Genomic DNA, 20314 nt, shown 5'->3' on the forward strand with positions numbered 1-20314 from the left:
TGCTGAGAATAGAAAAACAGAGAGACAGAGGAAGACCAAGACGTGCATATTAGAGATGCACCGGATAGTTGTTTGGCCGGATACCGGATACCGGATATTCGGCCTGACTATCTGCCGAATATCCGGTATTCGGCCGCCGGATATTCGGCCAGCGGAACTATACCTATATTTCGGTTTTTCAGGTGCGCATTCTGCAGGTTTGACCTGTTTCCTAGTGAAAGTTCGCGCGGACTCTTTTCTAGGTTCGAAATGAGTGCGCGTGCAAGTCAATGGAATTTTTAAATTGTTTTAAAATAATAAACAAGTACGATTATGACCGTGTCTATTTCTTAAATCCAATTTGTTTACTCCGAAATCAAGCAATGTTACTATCCGGTATCCGGCCGGATAATAGGTCACTATCCGGTACCCGACCGGATAGTCAAATAATGACAGGATAGGCCGGATACCGGATAGTAACCGGATATCCGGTGCATCTCTAGTGCATATATTGACCAGGCCAAAGAGAAAATTAACGTAGTGACGTATCAGAAGCCCAAAACAGTGGCAGAGAGAAGAACGGAATGGCGTTTATTTCCACCGAGAAGAGAAAGAATAATGATGATGATGATGTTTATGAGCTGCTGTGCCCAGAAGCCTTTAATAAGGCCTTACATTCCAATAATATTTCACACAACGGAGGCCGCAAAAATATCTGACACGATCTTATTTGTAGAACCATGTCAGCGTGTCACATATTTTTGCGGCCTTCGAAGAGTAACATATTATTGTAGGTGACTGGACACAACGCCAATTATATTTTTTTCAATTCAAGCGTTTATTGGGCAGTGGAAATCCGTGGTCTCTGCCTACCCCTCCGGGAAATAGGCGTGATTGTATGTATGTATGTATGTATTGGGCAGTGTGGACACAACTTAAACACGGAAACAATTTAAAAGTTGCGCGGTCGTGAAATATTGACGCCATTACTGCTCTTGTATTCTTATGCCTTAGGTAGGTTTAGACCCCTGATCACATGTACTTGTTAGGGGTCTAGAGGTCCAAGTTAAATTGGTTATGAAATAACATCGAGTAGGTAGAGGATAAACTGTGCTTAAGAGCCAACAGGAGTGGTCATTCCTCCATACAAACGTACTCCTCGTTTTCCTCCGTGGTTTTTGAAGCTAGAGCAATGATTTTTTCAACACAGATTAATAACAATAACAAAATAACAACAACAAATTAAATTGACATTTAACATAAAATCAAATTTAATTTTTACTTTACTTCTATGAAATGCTATTGATGTTAAACCACTATTTACCTTTACTTAGAAACTGCGTAACAATAATAGAGCTAAAGCTGGACACATAATAGCACTGCCTGAACAACATTAATCTAGTCATATATTACTTAAAACAAAGTATTTCACTTTCAGTCCTGTTCGAGATCTCGAAAATATTAATCGAGATCTCGACCGAGATTGCATATATCGAGATTTCCTGTCAACTAGGTTAAATTTCGAAAATACGTGCGAGATCTATCGAGATCTCGAAATTGCGAGATCTATGTAGATTGCATTCCCTAGTCCTAGCTGAATTGGTTGTTTCATACACTTACTCTTACTCTATAGAATGTCCAATCCTGCCTTACAAAGACGTTAATATTTATATTTGTCATGTAAATACTTCGTTTCTGAGCATTATTGAAAAAAAAAATACTTACTTGATACTAGTATTAACCACTAAGTACATAAATAGGGTAATTCGCCAGTAACAGGCCACTATTAGTAACTGGCCACGCCAAACCAAAAATGAATTATATTCACCTATAAATAGAATTAATTTTAGTATAAGGTGACCAGTTAGTGAAGTTATTGAAACCTTATACTAAAATGAATTCTGTTTATAGGTGAATAGGATTCATTTTTAGTTTAGGGCGGCCAGTTATTAAAAGTGGCCAGTTACTGGCGAATTACCCTACTTAGTAGTAGCAGTAATAAAAAGTAACAATGCAAATTGGAATCAGTGAGGTGCGCGCCGGCGCGAGTACGGGCGCACCGCACGCGTCTGTGTGCGTGCATTACACACACAAATACAGTCTCTCACGGCGCGGTTACGCCAGTATAATCTCAAAACCTCCCTAGCAACGGGAATGCAGTATTTTTTTAGCCACCCAGTATAATACTTATTCTTATTCTTATCTTATTCTAAAATTAGAAGAATTAAACTGTTGCGTTGTCTGTTAAAATTTATGCAACGGAACCGTTATACACGGTGTAACATAAGGAAACCGAATAATTTTAACCACGCATTTCTGAGGTCAAAAGAAGTAAAAAATATAATGAGTTTAAGTCATTTCGCAAAAAAAAAAAATTTTTTGTTTTTTAAATTTTTTTGAATGTATTTGTACATAAAAAATAAATGTTATTGGTAAACTTGTCACTTAAAATTGATTTTTACATTTTTTTTTCGTAGAACCTACTTTTTGCGAAGTGTTTCTTGTCACTTTTTGACATCTATCAATAAGGATATTTAGACTACGTCCCATAACAGCAACATCACCATCAAAAAGGCCTTTTACACCATGTAACAATAAAAACTTGTTCTTTTTTTAATTAATAATATCTCTGAAACTAGGCGAATTTCAAAAAAGTTTATATGACATTTTTGTCTCTAAATATGATCAGGAATACGCTGTTAAAATTATTCGGTTTACTCATGTTACACCGTGTATATGTAAATATTGCATGGTTAATATACTGTTAATATTATAACTGTGTGTTTCCTAATCCTTAACCAAACGAACTGAAATGGGCTATCAAATGAAAATTCACTTGAAGGTATTAAAATCATTTATTTACATACAATATATATACAGTCCAAAATCGCAAAATCCTCGGCCCACCGCAGAGACCCGATGGCAGCTGGAGAATCCGAAAGAACGCCGAAGTTGAAGAACTAGCTGCTGAACCAAACATCATTGGTGTGACAAAGGCGCAAAGGCTTCGGTGGCTCGGCCATCTTCAACGAATGGAAGGTGATCGGGCGGTGAAAAGAGCGTTTGAGGGAAAACCGATAGGACGCCGCCCGGTTGGTCGACCTAGGTATCGATGGGCGGATGTGGTGGACGCTGATCTGCGCGAGCTCCGGGTTGAGAACTGGCGAGACACGGCACAAGACCGGGATCAGTGGCGATCAGTCGTGTTGGAGGCCAAGACACACTTTGGGTCGCTGCGCCAGAGGAGTAAGTAAGTAAGTAATATATATACAGTGGTACAATTAAACGAAATTAATAACTAGCTTACATCTAAAATAGGCCCCTGAGGCATTGTACCAAGGATGTTGGCATTTCCCCGCTGTATCGCAATACTGATACGTTGTGCGAGGTAGCCGCCAGCTCTTCGGTCACCAGTTACGTCAACCAGACGCTGCGCGATTTCTTTATATTGCTATAATGTCTCTCTTTCTTGAAGGTATTATATTTGGATATCGGAAGGTTTCTAAAGATTAAATCTAAAATGCCTACTTAGGTACTTAGGCTAACAGAAGAATACATTTTTTTGGGCTTTACTTGGATGAGATTTTATTTCAATTAGACTTACTTTATTTCTGGCTTAGTCTACTACGTGACTAAACTAAACTTAGGAGCTTAAACCTGAAAGCGTCATCGCTTTGTATGGATAGCAAATAAACGTGATTAGATAAAGAAATTTAGATAGGGAATATTATTCAAAGCTCTGCGTAGGCACCTTTAGCACATACAGTAAACAAACCTCATTGACATCATCAATGAGACATCACACGTTATGTCAATCACATGGGCTACCGCGAAACACGACAACCGAATCCTCGTCTGCCTCTCTATCACTCTTGCTTATTTGATCGATAGAGCGGCAGATACAGACCTGTAAACAAACCGCCTTGGTGCGTCAATGTCATAGTGAAAACTTGTCAAAAAAAAGGTTTTTAATTATTTAATCGTATGGCAATTCGCTTCTATTTATTTGCTGCGAACTTTGGCTGCTGCACTGCACTATTCTAAAAACACATTCCATCCATTCCATTCCATTCCATTCCATTCCATTCATTCATTCTGCGGGGTTGCGTAATGCATCGCAGCCATAATGTGATTTGTAGTGTTTAGTTTTAAAATATATTTTTACAATATGTATGCTAGTTTTAAGGTATTTATGTATGGGCCACTAGTTGCCTGAAATAAAGATTTTCATTTTCATTTTTTTTTTCATAAAAAACTGCTTAAGGTCTACTCTATGGTTTACTAAACAAATTAGTGCTGCACTCTGGGGGCAGAACATTGCGGTAATACTCCATATTTCGACGCAGTTCATGCATCTTTTTCACGGGTAACTGATGATAGCGCGTGGGTTCATCACGGTTCGTATCCCGGTCGATATAAGTCTAGTGGAACTAAAAGTGAATCATTCAAAACTGCTACAAATACAAATCAGCTACGGGTCAGGTCAATACGTATTAGTTATACAGGGTGGAAAGATAAGTCGAGCCCTGGAGGGAAACTACCTTAAATCCTTAAGGTTGCTCATTTTACTTAAAGGAGACATTCCTTTATTTTTAAAAAGAAACAAAACTGCATTCAAAGATTTTCTAAAACTCGCTTGCCTCGCCCGGGACTCGAACCGACTAAAAATTCCAAAAAATAAAAACTCGCAATTTTATTCTACTAGTCGATACAGTTAAGGTTAATGATAACATTTCTCCAAGAAACATTAGGTCTTACACTCGTCTGTCGTACAAAATATCCAAAAAATCTAATATTTAGTACTTCAGATTCTTTTAGACAAGTCAAATTGTAGAAAAAATAGAAAAACACTTTGAATGCAGTTTTGTTTCTATTTAAAAATAAAGGAATGTCTCCTTAAAGTAAAATGAGCCAGTTTAAGGATTTAAGGTAGTTTCCCTCCAGGGCCCGACTTATCTTTCCACCCTGTATACGGCCTTCGACCTTCAAACTCTTAAAGGCCGGTTTGGCATTTACAACCCCTCTAGTGTTGCAGGCGTCCATGCGACGGTATTTGCTTACCATCATGAGATTCGTCTGACAGTTTGCCTCCTACGCCCGGAGGAAAAAACCGGAAAAACCGGAATCTAAGAAACCGGATCGGTTTTATGATAGACGCAGTCAATATACTTGTACTGGTGATTATACTGTGTATAATCAACCCAAACGGAATGAAATGAGCAATGAAATAAAATTCACTTCAAGAGAAAATCTGGAAGTTTGTTAAATCTGGACTGGCAAATTATCTTAGGACTTAGACCAGCCGCTACGGTGTGCGAGTGGGATATCGATATCTTACATAGCGCTGTCTCGCTGACACACAGGAGTGACGTGATCCACATCAGTGTGAAAACCGCGGGCGAGGCTCATTTTTTGATAGAAAAATGTATATTTTAAGCTGTATTTTAAATATGTATACGTGACACGTTTACATAATCCGTTAAAACAAATTTAGTTCTGAATTTAGCATACTAAATATTTAATACCGTAAACTGGGGTGAGTAGGGTCAAATCTGAAATTCAAACCTTGATAACATTTTATTTTTACATAGTAAAACTGAATGGTGTATACAGTATGTGTCCGACCATGGGGCTTTAATTCCAGGGCTTGATTTTACTCGCTAAACTGAGCTACTTTTACTATGGGATCAACCCTAAAATCGGGGAAAATTTGTTGGCTTTTCCATAGAAAACGTCGACATCTGGTCAGACAAAATGTATGAAAACGTAAAAAATTTTTTCGGGATTTCGGGGTTGGTGCCATAATAAAAGTAGCTCAGTTTAGCGAGTACAATCGAGCCCTAGATTTAAAGCTCGATGGTCAGTAACACTCTGTATAAGAAGTGTTCCGGACGTTTGTATTTTAGTTGTATTTTATTTTGGGTAGTGACATTTCATAACTTTGACGATAAAGAGGAAAACCCACCTCACCCCGTAGTGCCTATATTTGGAGTGAGAGGGTTTTTCATAGAAAGGTGATTTTGGAAGACTGTTGGATCGATTTTTTTTTATTATGCGTATTACTATAGCCCCATTTTAAATTGGAATACATTATTTTTGCAGCAGTAGCCTTAAAATCCCTTCTCACCCGTCTCAAACCTTCTCTCCCCATTCATAACCCACCCAACTAGCAAAAAAGTCTCAGATTGCGCACTTTATAAGAGTAGTGAGCTTATAGCGCTCTTATTTTTGTTTTGAACTTGTCATCGCTCTTATATTAGTCTTAGACAAGCTAATACGCACTTTAGTAAGTTTAGTCTTATTACCTAGTCTTATATATGTATATAAGAGCATTTTATAATACCATTATAAGCCTCTCGCTCTTACAATAACATTTACTAAGTCTCATTGAACTTGAGAGTACCTGGTCTTATATCCACATTCTCTAAGTTCATTTGATCTTATAATAGACTTTCTAAATGCTATTATAAGAATGTAAGACTAATATCAACATGGCATAATACTATTATGAGCCTCTCGCTCTTACAATAACATTTACTAAGTCTCATTGAACTTGAGAGTACTTGGTCTTATATCCACATTCTCTAAGTTCATTTGATCTTATATTAGACTTTCTAAATGCTATTATAAGAATGTAAGGCTAATATCAACATAGCATAATACTATTATAAGCCTCTTGCTCTTACAACAACATTTACGAAGTCTCATTGAACTTGAGAGTACGTGGTCTTATATCCACATTCTCTAAGTTCATTTGATCTTATATTAGACTTTATAAATGCTATTATAAGAATGTAAGACTAATATCAACATAGCAAAATACTATTATAAGCCTCTTGCTCTTACAACAACATTTACGAAGTCTCATTGAACTTGAGAGTACCTGGTCTTATATCCACATTCTCTTAGTTCATTTGATCTTATATTAGACTTTCTAAATGCTATTATAAGAATGTAAGACTAATATCAACATAGCATAATACTATTATAAGCCTCTTGCTCTTACAACAACATTTACGAAGTCTCATTGAACTTGAGAGTACCTGGTCTTATATCCTCATTCTCTTAGTTCATTTGATTTTATATTAGATTTCTAAATGCTATTGTAAGAATGTAAGACTAATATTAACATAGCATAAGAACACTGTAAGTACGTACTTTTCTGATCTTACTAAAGCTATAATAAGATCAACAGCAGCACTTTAGTAAGATATTAGAGTGATATAAGATCAAGACACTTATATCACAATAGAGAAGATCAATATCAGATGGTTTGATCTTAAATCGTTTTTGGGAACACTATTGTTAGTATAAGTAATTCAACATGGCCACATCATTTGTATTCAGAATGCTTAAAATACTCTAATAGTGCGCTTGAAAAATGCACCTACATCAATGGCTGACTATCAATACAAAATAAAGAAATAAAATAATTATAAAAATATTCAGATACCATATTTGAGTAGGCGCATGAAGTTTGAAGTGTAAAACAGGGTCTACTTTACAATAAATAATATTTTCCCATGTGAATACTTACCCTGAAACATAAACAGACGATGATAAACAGCACGTTATTATATTTAAACATAATTCATAAAAAGTTTGATAAACACTTACACTAATATGTTTTTGTCACGTTGCAGTTAATTTCACCCGTATATTTATACTTCACAAATAGAATGTTTCAAACCAAAATAAGCTTATTTAGGCTTACAAGATTCTAACGTTCGACCAATATAAGCCTATGTAGGCTTACAAGATACTTACGTTCGACCAATATAAGCCTATGTAGGCTTACAAGATACTTACGTTCGACCAATATAAGCCTATGTAGGCTTACAAGATACTTACGTTCGACCAATATAAGCCTATGTAGGCTTACAAGATACTTACGTTCGACCAATATAAGCCTATGTAGGCTTACAAGATACTTACGTTCGACCAATATAAGCCTATGTAGGCTTACAAGATACTTACGTAAAAGCGATATTAGCCTAAAGCAGCTTAATATAGTTTTGAAAAAGATTACTGTGAATGCAAACAACATTCAATTAGACTGATATTAGAACGATATTAAAATAAATACGCTTATGCTTTGTGCCCAAACCCGGGCTTATACGATGATATAAAATCAATATAAGAGCGACAAAATTGTAGTCTAGAGACTGTTGTTAGCGTGATTTTGCTAGTTGGGCCACCTCTCCCCGCGAAACCTACTCACCCCGTTTTACGGTACCTATTTGCATTTCCTATTAAAAAAGTACGTAACGTGTAATAAGTCGGTATAAACCAGTCTAACTCATTCTGATGTAATCTCTACCACGCCATTACATCAATTCAATTACATGGTAATGCCGTGACCGGACGACCCGCTAATTTTCACGTCACTAGATTACGTAGAACGGACATTTTTAGGGTTCCGTACACATAGGGTAAAAACGGGACCCTATTACTAAGACTCCGCTGTCCGTCTGTTTGTCTGTCTGTCACCAGGCTCATCTCATGAACCTTGATAGTAAGGCAGTTGAAACTTTGATGTATTTCTGTTGACGCTATAACAACAAATAGGTACTACAACAGAATAAAATAAATATTTAAGTGCCCATACAACAAACGTGATTTTTTTGCGTAATGGTATGGAACCCTTCGTGCGCGAGTACGACACGCACTTGGCCGGTTTTATTGTTATTTAATTCCCTTTATAGGTGCCTATTACTGTAGGCTTACGAGTGTGCCGCTGCCATGATGCCTTTCACACTAAGTAAATAGAATACCCGTCTGCTTCTAATTAACTAATACAATTAGAAAACTACGGGTAGTCTAGTCCACTGCGACAGTAAACACAGTCGAAAAATTACCTACTATCAATGGATTAAAAGGGTATAACGATAATTAACTTTAAATAAAAAAAAAATATTTATGTGTAATTTTAAAATTACTTGAACAAAATAAATAAATTAAAATGTTGTCCCAACTGAATCATTCTATGCATACCTAAACGTTAAATATTGGTATTATCTGGTATTTGTTTTATTAAATCTGTGTAAGATACACCCTAATATTTATTTTTTATCTTTTAAAACCATAAACATAATTAATAACAAAAAAAAAAACTTATTTATTTACTTTTCACGTTTTGTACACATTGGTAGATAATGTTACTAACCGGTCTAACGCGATTAAATTTCATTATTTAACTTCTTAGCATTAATATTTGTAACATTACGACTTTCATTAAAAAGTACACTCTGAACAACACTTAGCTGAAACAAGTTTAGTTTTTGACAAAGTTTTTATGCAAACCAACTTGCAAAGTTTTGATGGATGGCATGTTTTGTTACTTCATTGAAGTGAGTTTGTGGGGAAAGCTTTTTGCCCTTGGAGTGGTAAAGCTGATATTGCTACTGTTAATAAAAAATATTAAGATGAAAAGCAATGTTGTAAGTAAATATGTCATACTAACACAAAGCTAATTAATACGGTTTGACTCGGCTTATTTTTGTCGTTCGCACGACATGTTTCGCAAAGCGTAGGTCTCCATTTTCAAGCACTAACCCCCTTATTCATAAACGTTTACTAAAGTTAACAAGCCGATAATAATCGTTTGTCTCTTTCCGACGTATTGGTATGATGGTAAGTTGACAAGCCGATAGTAATCGTTTGTCCTTTTCCGACGTATTGGTTTGATGGAAAGGGACAAACGATTATTATCGCCTTGTCAAGTTTAGTAAACGTCAATGAATAAGGGGGTAACAGTCCGTGAGTACATCACGAAGGCCGCGCGCCGCGTACTGCCGCTCGCCGCACAGCGCGCTGGCAGCGCGATGTGATAACCCGTTGAGGGTGATCTTACGCTATCGTTGTAGGGGGTTAATCGTAACAGTTTATGGATTAATGGCTTTAACAAAAGATACTTATCAATGCCAACCAACGTCAGGTAGTCTCTCAAGTGGATTTCGGCATTTTTAAACATTACGACGTAAACATCCACGTGGGCCAGTGCGAAATTGTGTTGAAACTGTTTACTCTAATAATTGTTGGTTTAACCTATAAAAAGGTCTCCTGTTCCATTCTAATTTGAAGTTTGTGTTGATAAAATAAAATTTCATATTGCTTGGCAAGGTTTGACGTATGGGCGGCTAGAGGATAAGTCCCTCTGAGCTAACTCTCAAGTGGATACCAGTGGCGGCGCGTCCATAAAAGCCGATTCTCACCGGCTTGCCTGTTTTTGTGCGTTTGAGCAGAGTTGTAAAGGAAATATGTAAGCCAAATTAGCACCGGCTTGCCTATGGCTTGCCTATGGATATGTTTGACTAGCAATGCACTCACGAGAACTTTCCAAAGCTGCGAAACTTTCCACATGAGAATTTCTCGGTAACTTCTGAGAATGTTCTCGAGAAAGAGAATTTATTTATTTATCGTAGTTTATACCATGAATATTCACGATAGTTTATTTAGGTGTAGTCCTTACCCCCAGAAAATTCCGACTTTTGGTCTACCGCTTCCGGTCAGAAAAATGTCGCGCCTTTTCTGACCGGAAGCGGTAGCCGGGCGCCTTCGGCGCCCTCATACTAAAACGCCATTTTTTTTTCAATATGGCCGAGTTGGCCGAGCGCGCTGAGATTTGGCATGGCGGGAGATAGAGGCTAGAGGCCTCTAGATTCCTATGAAAAAAAATTGTTTTGGAAAAAATACAAGATGGCGGTACAATAATTTCCATGTTGCAGGAATGTTCTGAGTACATTCTCGAGAACGTTTCCGCTTTTTGGGAATGTTCTGCAATTTGTACATTGCCATGTTTGACGCACCGCCACTGGTTACCAACATTTTAAAACCATCCGACTATACCAATGTGATTTCATTTTATTTCAAGCAGAGCAAGACGTCGACCTACATAAAGCCACAGTGAAACTCTTTCCCTCGTTCGGTTCCGACGAATTTGCATTAGAATCGGAACCTCAAGTACCCGTGCGGAAATAGAAGGAAATGTAGCAGGTGATCTACCTACCGCTACGCTGCGCGTTTTTGGACAAAGGAAAAACGAGTCTTTGTTAGAGGAAATTGATGGATTTGGAATTTACGTTGATTTGATGTCATTGTGACGGCGACGGACTTAGACCTTGGAGGATATACCCAAATGGAGACGCCTCGCGCCTTATAATATTTAAAACTTTCGTTTTTTTATTTACTTTTAAAAGTTTAAATAAAGGTAATTGAATAAATTTCGCGTTAGACCCGAAAATGTACAAATTATTTGTTTATTTTTATTTAAACACCTAAAGATACAGACTAAATGCCATGTTTCTTTAAATTCTTTGTGCCTATGTAATAAAATAAAATAGCGGGAGCTTATTCAACTCATGTCACAAATAAAAGAATTTGAAATTTCAGACCAATCTGAAACCCTTTTCTTAAAACTTTTTATTTCCCTTACTTTATACCGGGTGTGGCCTGTAACATGAGCAAAAAATTTAACTGTAGGTTGTACTCCTCATACTGACCAACATTTGTTGACTTTTAAAAATAACTTGTAGTTTGATTTTTAGGGTTCCGTACCCAAAGGGTAAAACGGGACCCTATTACTAAGACTTCGCTGTCCGTCCGTCCGTCCGTCCGTCGGTCCGTCCGTCTGCCACCAGGCTGTATCTCACGAACCGTGATAGCTAGACACTTGAAATTTTCACAGATGATGTATTTCTGTTGCCGCTATAACAACAAATACTAAAAACAGAATAAAATAATAAAGATTTAAATGGGGCTCCCATACAACAAACGTGATTTTTGACCAAAGTTAAGCAACGTCGGGAGTGGTCAGTACTTGGATGGGTGACCGTTTTTTTTTTGCTTTTTTTTGGTTTTTTTTTTGCATTATGGTACGGAACCCTTCGTGCGCGAGTCCGACTCGCACTTGCCCGGTTTTTTTAATAAACTTTAAAGTTTATTCTAAGACGCAATGTATTGCGAATTTTGTTATGTTTAAGGCGTGACAAGCAACGTCAATCACAATGATATGGCGTGGCGATGGCGTCCATTGAAGACAATATTTATTTTGTATGAAAAATAGAGAGTCTAAATACTTCATAATTTTTAAAAGTTGTAGAACAGAAGTGTCACCGTTTGAGGAGTACAATCTATGTTTTAATTATTTGCTCATGTTACAGGCCACACCCGGTATTTCACTTTATAAATAATAAATTCTAACTTGTGCTTTTCAGTCAATAAAATTATTTTCAATTTTATCTCGTTCGTGCGATTCACGCCAAGAATCTGTTGTCCCAAGGCGTTGTAAAAATGTTTTCCAATATAAAATATTGCTAGCTTGGATCTCCTCACCCCACTTCACCTGAAAATATTGCAACACTTTCCTAACACAACAACTTTAACTTTTTTACCACACCAGCCCGCGTAGCCAAGATGCCAATCGCTTACGCTCCGTAGCGATCGAAACGCAACTGTCACTGTCGCACTAACATGGAAGAGTGATAGAGAGACACAAAGCTTTTCGCTGTCGAAGCGATAACGATTGTAACCTTGGCTAGGCCGGCAGCTCGGAAAGGCTTACTTTGCACTTCGAAAACGAATAGCAATGTTGCATTTTATCCACATGACAGGCAAAGTAATCAAATGCAAATTTTGAGTTGTTTTCTTATGTTTGCTGGTAGAATTGACTTTTAAATGATGATTTTGGATGATAAATACCTATTTAATTACATTCACTTGGATTTGATTTGGTTTGATTTTGTTTGATATTGAAACGACTATTATTTTGGGGTATTAATATGGAATATTTTCTTAATTAATTAAGGAAACTAGACAATATGATTAAAACATTTATTTAAATAATTTCAAAATTAACCCGGAGAGCCTTAAGGGCCTTAATGACAGGAACTTAAGGTAAACTAGCTCTTATCTAAATTACATGAGCATCAGACTCTTATTTAAGTGTTGAGGGAACAGTTATGGGTATAGCGAACTCTTTTTTAAAATGTTTTGGTAGAAGCGGCCTACTGACGGACAAACTTCAAAGTTATTAAGGGTATGAGGGCGCCAGAACCAGCATCTCTGGTTCAGTAATACATATTAGATAAAGGGTCGATCTAACCTCCAAAACTTCGAAAGACCGTAAACAATACAACCGCCACGTTGGTCAGGAACCTCTGCGTGGAAGTATGGAAACGCCAGGCACAGCTCCTTGCCACTGGTAGCTCGGCTTGCAGAAGCTGGCATCTTGAGGCCACCCCGTAAACTTGTAATAAAGACGGTAAATCTTGAAACCCTGAAATTTATAAAACTACTAAGTAACGGAACAGACATTCACAGAATCGAATAAATATACTGGACTGCGAGTAGGTCGCTGCTTACCCGGGGCAGACAATAAGCGGGCGTAGGAAAGGACTTGCATAATTTCAATGCACCCGGGGCTTCAATTTCCAGGACGATTCACATCCAACGAGCTGCAATAATATAAAAACAATCAGCACTGCACTAACAAATCCATCCAAAACAATTAAGGAATCGACGAGCTACTTACGATTAGGCGGCTTAAACCGCGATATAGGTAGAAGCCATCAGACAGCACCAGGCCGCTGGGCAAAGGAAACGAACCACCTTGCTACGATCTCTTCCAAATCCAAAGAGAACGGCTAGCTACGTGGCGAGCCATCGGTGACAGATCAAACGACGGGGTTACCAGAGTCCGAACGGGGCTCGGCCGAACACCACATGACTTGACAAAAAAAAACGCTTTCTTTCCTATTTAGTTTGCTTAGAATAATATTGAATACAACGCGCCGACGAATAAAAAAAATATTTGAAGACAATTTTAATTTACAACGACCTGCGATTAAAAAAACCAAAAATGTAGGAAGGCACCGAAATTATTTTTAATCTAGCAACCCGGACCATGTTGTTATCGACTGAGCGCGCTAGATGGCGTTAAGGGTATCAAACGAATATGGGTCAGGGTCACATACTGTTCAATATTGAAAAAAAAATGAAGAATTAAAATTTTGTTGTTACAGTGCTCCCCTTCCCGAAGAAAATTTTGACTACGGCAAAATTTTGAGCTGGTCCCCAGCTCGCAAAACCACCCGCGGAAAGTACCTAGACAATTACCTACCGCAAAAAAAAAAACTAACTAACAAAAAAAAATCGAACCCACGCACTAAACCAGACTTACTTTATAAAGACTTGACGTACGCAAGTAAAGCTCTAAGCTACATTACTACGAAACGTCGCATCGCGTATATTCCTTGGTGGCATAACGAACGGCCCAGGCCGCGGGTTATGCGTCCAAGAGATACAGCGGAAGACGGCATATAGCCAAGTGAAATTAAACTAACTAAGATCGGTGACTGCTACTACAACTAATACAACTAATTCAAATATACCTAGCGCGCATATCAGGCCGTGACTGTCAGACGTCACAGGTCTGAACGCGGAAATGAGACAATAACACAACACAATGATACATTGACCAGCTGTGTCTAAACGACAGGCAGACGGTAACGTTCGAAACAACACGAGACACACAAGGAAGTCGACTGTACAGGCTCCATTTCAGGCAATGCAAGTCTGTCAGTCTGACAAAAAAAATCCGATGTTTGCGGACAACGCTTTAAGGCGTGTACCGCATAACAACCCCCTAACATCAACATTAACGTTCACGCATATGATTTAAGTCATACCGCAAAGCGTTAACAAAGAAGATGGCACTGCTATTAAGAGCCTGACGGTTTAAAGTCCGCCAGAACCCGACCAGCCAGTGCCGATTGGAATGCTGGTTTAAAGCGCCAGCACCCCGGTAAAACACGCGAAGAGTCTTTAAATCGTCCTCTTCGCCCACCAACAACAAACAAACCACGTGCCTGAGTTACGTTTGCTCAGACACGATCGAAAGAAAGTAAGTAATACATAAACAAAACTCCTGCACGCAACACAAAAAAAACTCCTACCGAACCTCAACAAAAAAAAACGCGCAATCACCGATAATTAACTAATAAGTAAATATTTACTCCATCTAAAGTAACAACAATAAGGAAAAAACTCGATTTAAGTCGAGATAATAGATAAGGAAAAGTAGGTAATAAACATAACTCCCGTACGAAACAATTGTTAAAACTACTACAATAAGATTCGACCTTAAAGGTAAACGGCTATTTGAATATCGGTAAGTTATTTAAAAAAAAAACGTAAGTCAACAACAATAATTGTGACTGACTGTACCCAACCACGTCAAGAAACTATTTAATATTAATTTTATTTATTTTAAACTTCAACTCCAAACATCCCGTAATAAACTTAATAAATGTAAACTCCTGCTGACTGTACTTCACTATAACCTCCAAATTTGCTCCCTCAAACTTTTTACAACTCCACATTTATAATTAATAAAATATCGTTACATTTTAAACAGGTGTACAGTCAACTAAGTACAAATACAGTAACCTCCCACCAAGGAAGAAAAAATTAATTGAAAGAACACAAGTCTTACACCTTGGTACAGAACTGTCCACTAACATTACACCTTTGTATTTTTTTTTTTTTAAGTAAAAGTTAACTTACGTTTAACATTCCACACACTATTCCACTAGTTGCAATGTAATTAATAATCTTTACACAGTACTAAACAGTACAACGCAAGTAATAGATAAGTAACTCCACACACATGTAGGTACATGACCTAACCTATAAAAGTATGCTGACATGTGGTAACAGTATTAACTTACACGGTTATGTAATATAGTTAAATTTTAAATTTAAAAAGGGTAATAATCGGTTATTCTTAACACAATGCAAGGATACAAGCAGCACCGTTTCTACCAAAAAAAAAACTCCCTTTAGCTAACACACTGTGACCAAAGAGGTTCGCTAACATTGCCCCACGTTGGGCGCCACTGAAACGACTATTATTTTGGGGTATTAATATGGAATATTTTCTTAATTAATTAAGGAAACTAGACAATATGATTAAAACATTTATTTAAATAATTTCAAAATTAACCCGGAGAGCCTTAAGGGCCTTAATGACAGGAACTTAAGGTAAACTAGCTCTTATCTAAATTACATGAGCATCAGACTCTTATTTAAGTGTTGAGGGAACAGTTATGGGTATAGCGAACTCTTTTTTAAAATGTTTTGGTAGAAGCGGCCTACTGACGGACAAACTTCAAAGTTATTAAGGGTATGAGGGCGCCAGAACCAGCATCTCTGGTTCAGTAATACATATTAGATAAAGGGTCGATCTAACCTCCAAAACTTCGAAAGACCGTAAACAATACAACCGCCACGTTGGTCAGGAACCTCTGCGTGGAAGTATGGAAACGCCAGGCACAGCTCCTTGCCACTGGTAGCTCGGCTTGCAGAAGCTGGCATCTTGAGGCCACCCCGTAAACTTGTAATAAAGACGGTAAATCTTGAAACCCTGAAATTTATAAAACTACTAAGTAACGGAACAGACATTCACAGAATCGAATAAATATACTGGACTGCGAGTAGGTCGCTGCTTACCCGGGGCAGACAATAAGCGGGCGTAGGAAAGGACTTGCATAATTTCAATGCACCCGGGGCTTCAATTTCCAGGACGATTCACATCCAACGAGCTGCAATAATATAAAAACAATCAGCACTGCACTAACAAATCCATCCAAAACAATTAAGGAATCGACGAGCTACTTACGATTAGGCGGCTTAAACCGCGATATAGGTAGAAGCCATCAGACAGCACCAGGCCGCTGGGCAAAGGAAACGAACCACCTTGCTACGATCTCTTCCAAATCCAAAGAGAACGGCTAGCTACGTGGCGAGCCATCGGTGACAGATCAAACGACGGGGTTACCAGAGTCCGAACGGGGCTCGGCCGAACACCACATGACTTGACAAAAAAAAACGCTTTCTTTCCTATTTAGTTTGCTTAGAATAATATTGAATACAACGCGCCGACGAATAAAAAAAATATTTGAAGACAATTTTAATTTACAACGACCTGCGATTAAAAAAACCAAAAATGTAGGAAGGCACCGAAAATATTTTTAATCTAGCAACCCGGACCATGTTGTTATCGACTGAGCTCGCTAGATGGCGTTAAGGGTATCAAACGAATATGGGTCAGGGTCACATACTGTTCAATATTGAAAAAAAAATGAAGAATTAAAATTTTGTTGTTACAATATTTTACATTTAATATTTGCTTCGGGTTGGTGAGGTGAAAAATTTTGTGTTTCACTCGGGGCAAATTTTGTTTAACCCTCGTGCTTTGAAACCCTCGCAACGCTCAAGATTCCCTTTCTCTCGCTACGCTCGTGGTTCAATTTTGGAATCTTTCGCTTGCTCGGGTATCAATATTAGCACGAGCGGTATCAATATTAACAACTTTGCCCCCTTGTAAAACAAATAACTATTAAATATTCAAGATAAACCCTCGTGTACTCTTTTGACACGGTTTGGATTCCAGTGGACGCCATTTAGACTAAAAACAGCTTCGATAGAAACAGCGACACTCATGTCCATCGTTGGACCTTATGCCTATTGTAATAAGGTTCACGAACTGTCAGTTAACAGTGTGGGCGATACAACCAATTTCCCTTCAGTCAATTAGCAGTTTGTTGTTTGTGCGTTTGCAGTAAATTAGAACGAATTTCGTTTGTTTCAAAAAGCAATGAAGCAAAAGAAATGCTACTTTATTTGGTTTATATAAAGTTCAAATTAGATTGCTCGAATATGTACATTCGGCTGCCCTAAGCAGAAAACAAGTAACCCAGTTTTGGCAAATTTTTGAGGAGAGCAAAAAAACGTAATTTGTCTGTTTTGTTAGGTATTTGGTCTAAAATGTAACATTTTTTTATACCATTATGTTAAGGGCGATAAAATTAAGCTTATACGGACTTAATTTTTTTATATTCTTTTATACAAAACTTTGTACAGGCATAAATTGTTTTCTGTGTAGTTTACTGCCCGAAAATCTCAGAACCATTCTACACAAATTCAAGTATCTTGTGTTTAGCTTTGAAATAGCAAGCACTTTAGCTTCTTAAATACTAAACATATTTGGCTCTCCGCTCAATAACTTTTCAAATTTTCATGCAATTCTGAAGGAAATGGTATCAAATAAAAGCTAATGACATAAGCTACCGAAAACTCATTTTTATTTCTTTCAGGTTTGTAGACTTCAAAATTTCTGTTAGATAATAAAAAACGCTTGAAAAAATTATATTTTTTATATATATTTAAAACTCATTTTCTCTTGGAAAATATACTTTTTTTCATTAGTAATGGATGTTCCCATCCTCAGACCTTCTGACACATGGTTATTGGTACCTATTTCATCGATTTTATTTATTTCCCGCGATTATTTTGTGATACAATGTCCCATTCTTTCAACTAAACTTCTGTCTTCGTGGATGGGTGGTATCAAACTTCTAAATTAACGTAAAAAAAGATACGGTCGTTTATGCCAAAATACGTAGGTATTCGACACTCTCACGGGAATCAAAATTTAAAGGGTACCTAAGTAGGTAGAACTATGAAATTTGGCAAGTAATATTGTCTTACACTATATGTAGAGGGAATAATCTGAAAACTATAAAGTACAAAAAAAGGAATACCTAATTTAAATTTGTAAGGTGGGCGAGTCCGACTTGTTGCATTTTTTATAGTCCTATTTGACAGATGTCTTTGATAGGAATGAGGCTGGTGCATGGTATGGTGAGAGCTGGTGAGTCCATTCAAATCAATATTTGGGGACAATCTTTCACCGGTTGACCTAGCCCCAAATTAAGAAAAGTTTGTACTGTGAGTACTAGGCGACGATATACATACTTGCATAGATAAATACTTAGGTACATAGTTACTTTATTTACTATTTAACTTTACTGATGTAACAAAGTAAAAATCTAATTAAATCCTTCAAGTCAGTTTTACCTATTTCTTATAAAGCAATATCGATTATTGGCTATGTTACCTATTAATATGGTAAGTAATAAAATTGGTGGTTCTCTTTAGTTGCTAGAGTTAAACCAAGAAAAGTCTGCAGAGATTCTGACAGCACACGCAGTGCAGGTGTTATTTTAAACGTCAAACTTCTACGAAATTATGATATAAATAACACTGACACTGAGTGTGCTCTCAACATCTCTGCAGACTTTTCTTGGTCTAACTCTACTAATAGACTTTTCGAATGATTCACTTTACCACATAATATATGTCTTTATAAAAAATCAATTGTTGGCATTATTTCTGGATTAAATATTTCCCTTTTGGTCAATTGAATCCATTGAGTTATTGTTTGTTTCTATTTTTTCCAAAACCTTTGGCATGGATACGGCATGATTATGATTTTTGTTTTCATTACTGTAGACAATACAGATAATTTTAATTGTTTTAACAACACTTTTTCTCTATATTTAAATCTCACAGACTCTTCGCATGTTAGCCTTTGACACGAATATTGCTAAGCAAATTTGTTTTCTATGTATATGTTTAAACAAGGTACCTTCTGTATAACTTTGTAACTAATTTCTAACCTAAATTGCAGATTCTGTTGGGAGATACTTGTTTTACCATTGTAATAAACTGATTCGCAGTTACGAACATCTACGCTAAACTCAAGTATCTCGGTCATCTATATGAATTATAAGTATCTCTGTTTAGTTACTTGAATTTAGCGTAGAAATGGGACATATACTTGAATTTAGCGTAGAATACGGGGTCAAAAAAAGATACTTGGATTTTAAAACCATGAATATTTTAAAAACTACGCATTCTTTTACAATTATTTTTTTGGTGAAAGATGCGCCTGAAATTGTAGATTCCGAAAATCCAAAAAACCCGTTTTTGAAAATTTCCGAGATACTTGTTTTCTGCTTAGGGCAGCCGCATTGTAATGTACATTTAGACTAGGAGGTTAAGATAATGAAGGGTAGCAAAATTAGAAAGGTTGTAAGAAAGAGATAATATGACAGTTCATCCTTGTTCGGTCGGGGGAAATCCCGTTCGGTTTTAGATTTAATTTTAGATTGTCTTAATGCAAAGGGCCTTTAAAGATTGCGCTCGGAATTTGCTTGGATAGCTACTCCATTTAAAAATTTTGTCTGCAATCGCAGAAATAACTAGAATATTTTTGCATTGTCTGTAAAGTAATCTGTCATATGTGATGTTCCACGACAAAAGGTACTTTATGGCGGCTGGCGCTTATGTCGCATAGCGCCGTAATAATATTGGAGCGGCGTTAATAATAGCGTAAGCGCCAACCGACATGAGGTACCTTTACCCATAGGACGACACATATACCTACACTCATGGCTCATGGATTTTAAAGGAACGCAAAATAATAATAATT

The 20314-nt window shown here is 37.1% G+C and overlaps 1 protein-coding gene across 2 annotated transcripts in view; it reads left to right on the plus strand.

The window, feature by feature from the left end:
• LOC134677883 (synaptotagmin-7) overlaps nt 1–20314 on the plus strand; it is an 836427-nt gene that overhangs the window by 126182 nt on the left and 689931 nt on the right. The window lies entirely within an intron of this gene.

This window comes from Cydia fagiglandana, chromosome 27, assembly GCF_963556715.1.
Source record: "Cydia fagiglandana chromosome 27, ilCydFagi1.1, whole genome shotgun sequence".
In the NCBI taxonomy this organism is placed as follows: Eukaryota; Metazoa; Arthropoda; class Insecta; order Lepidoptera; family Tortricidae; genus Cydia; species Cydia fagiglandana.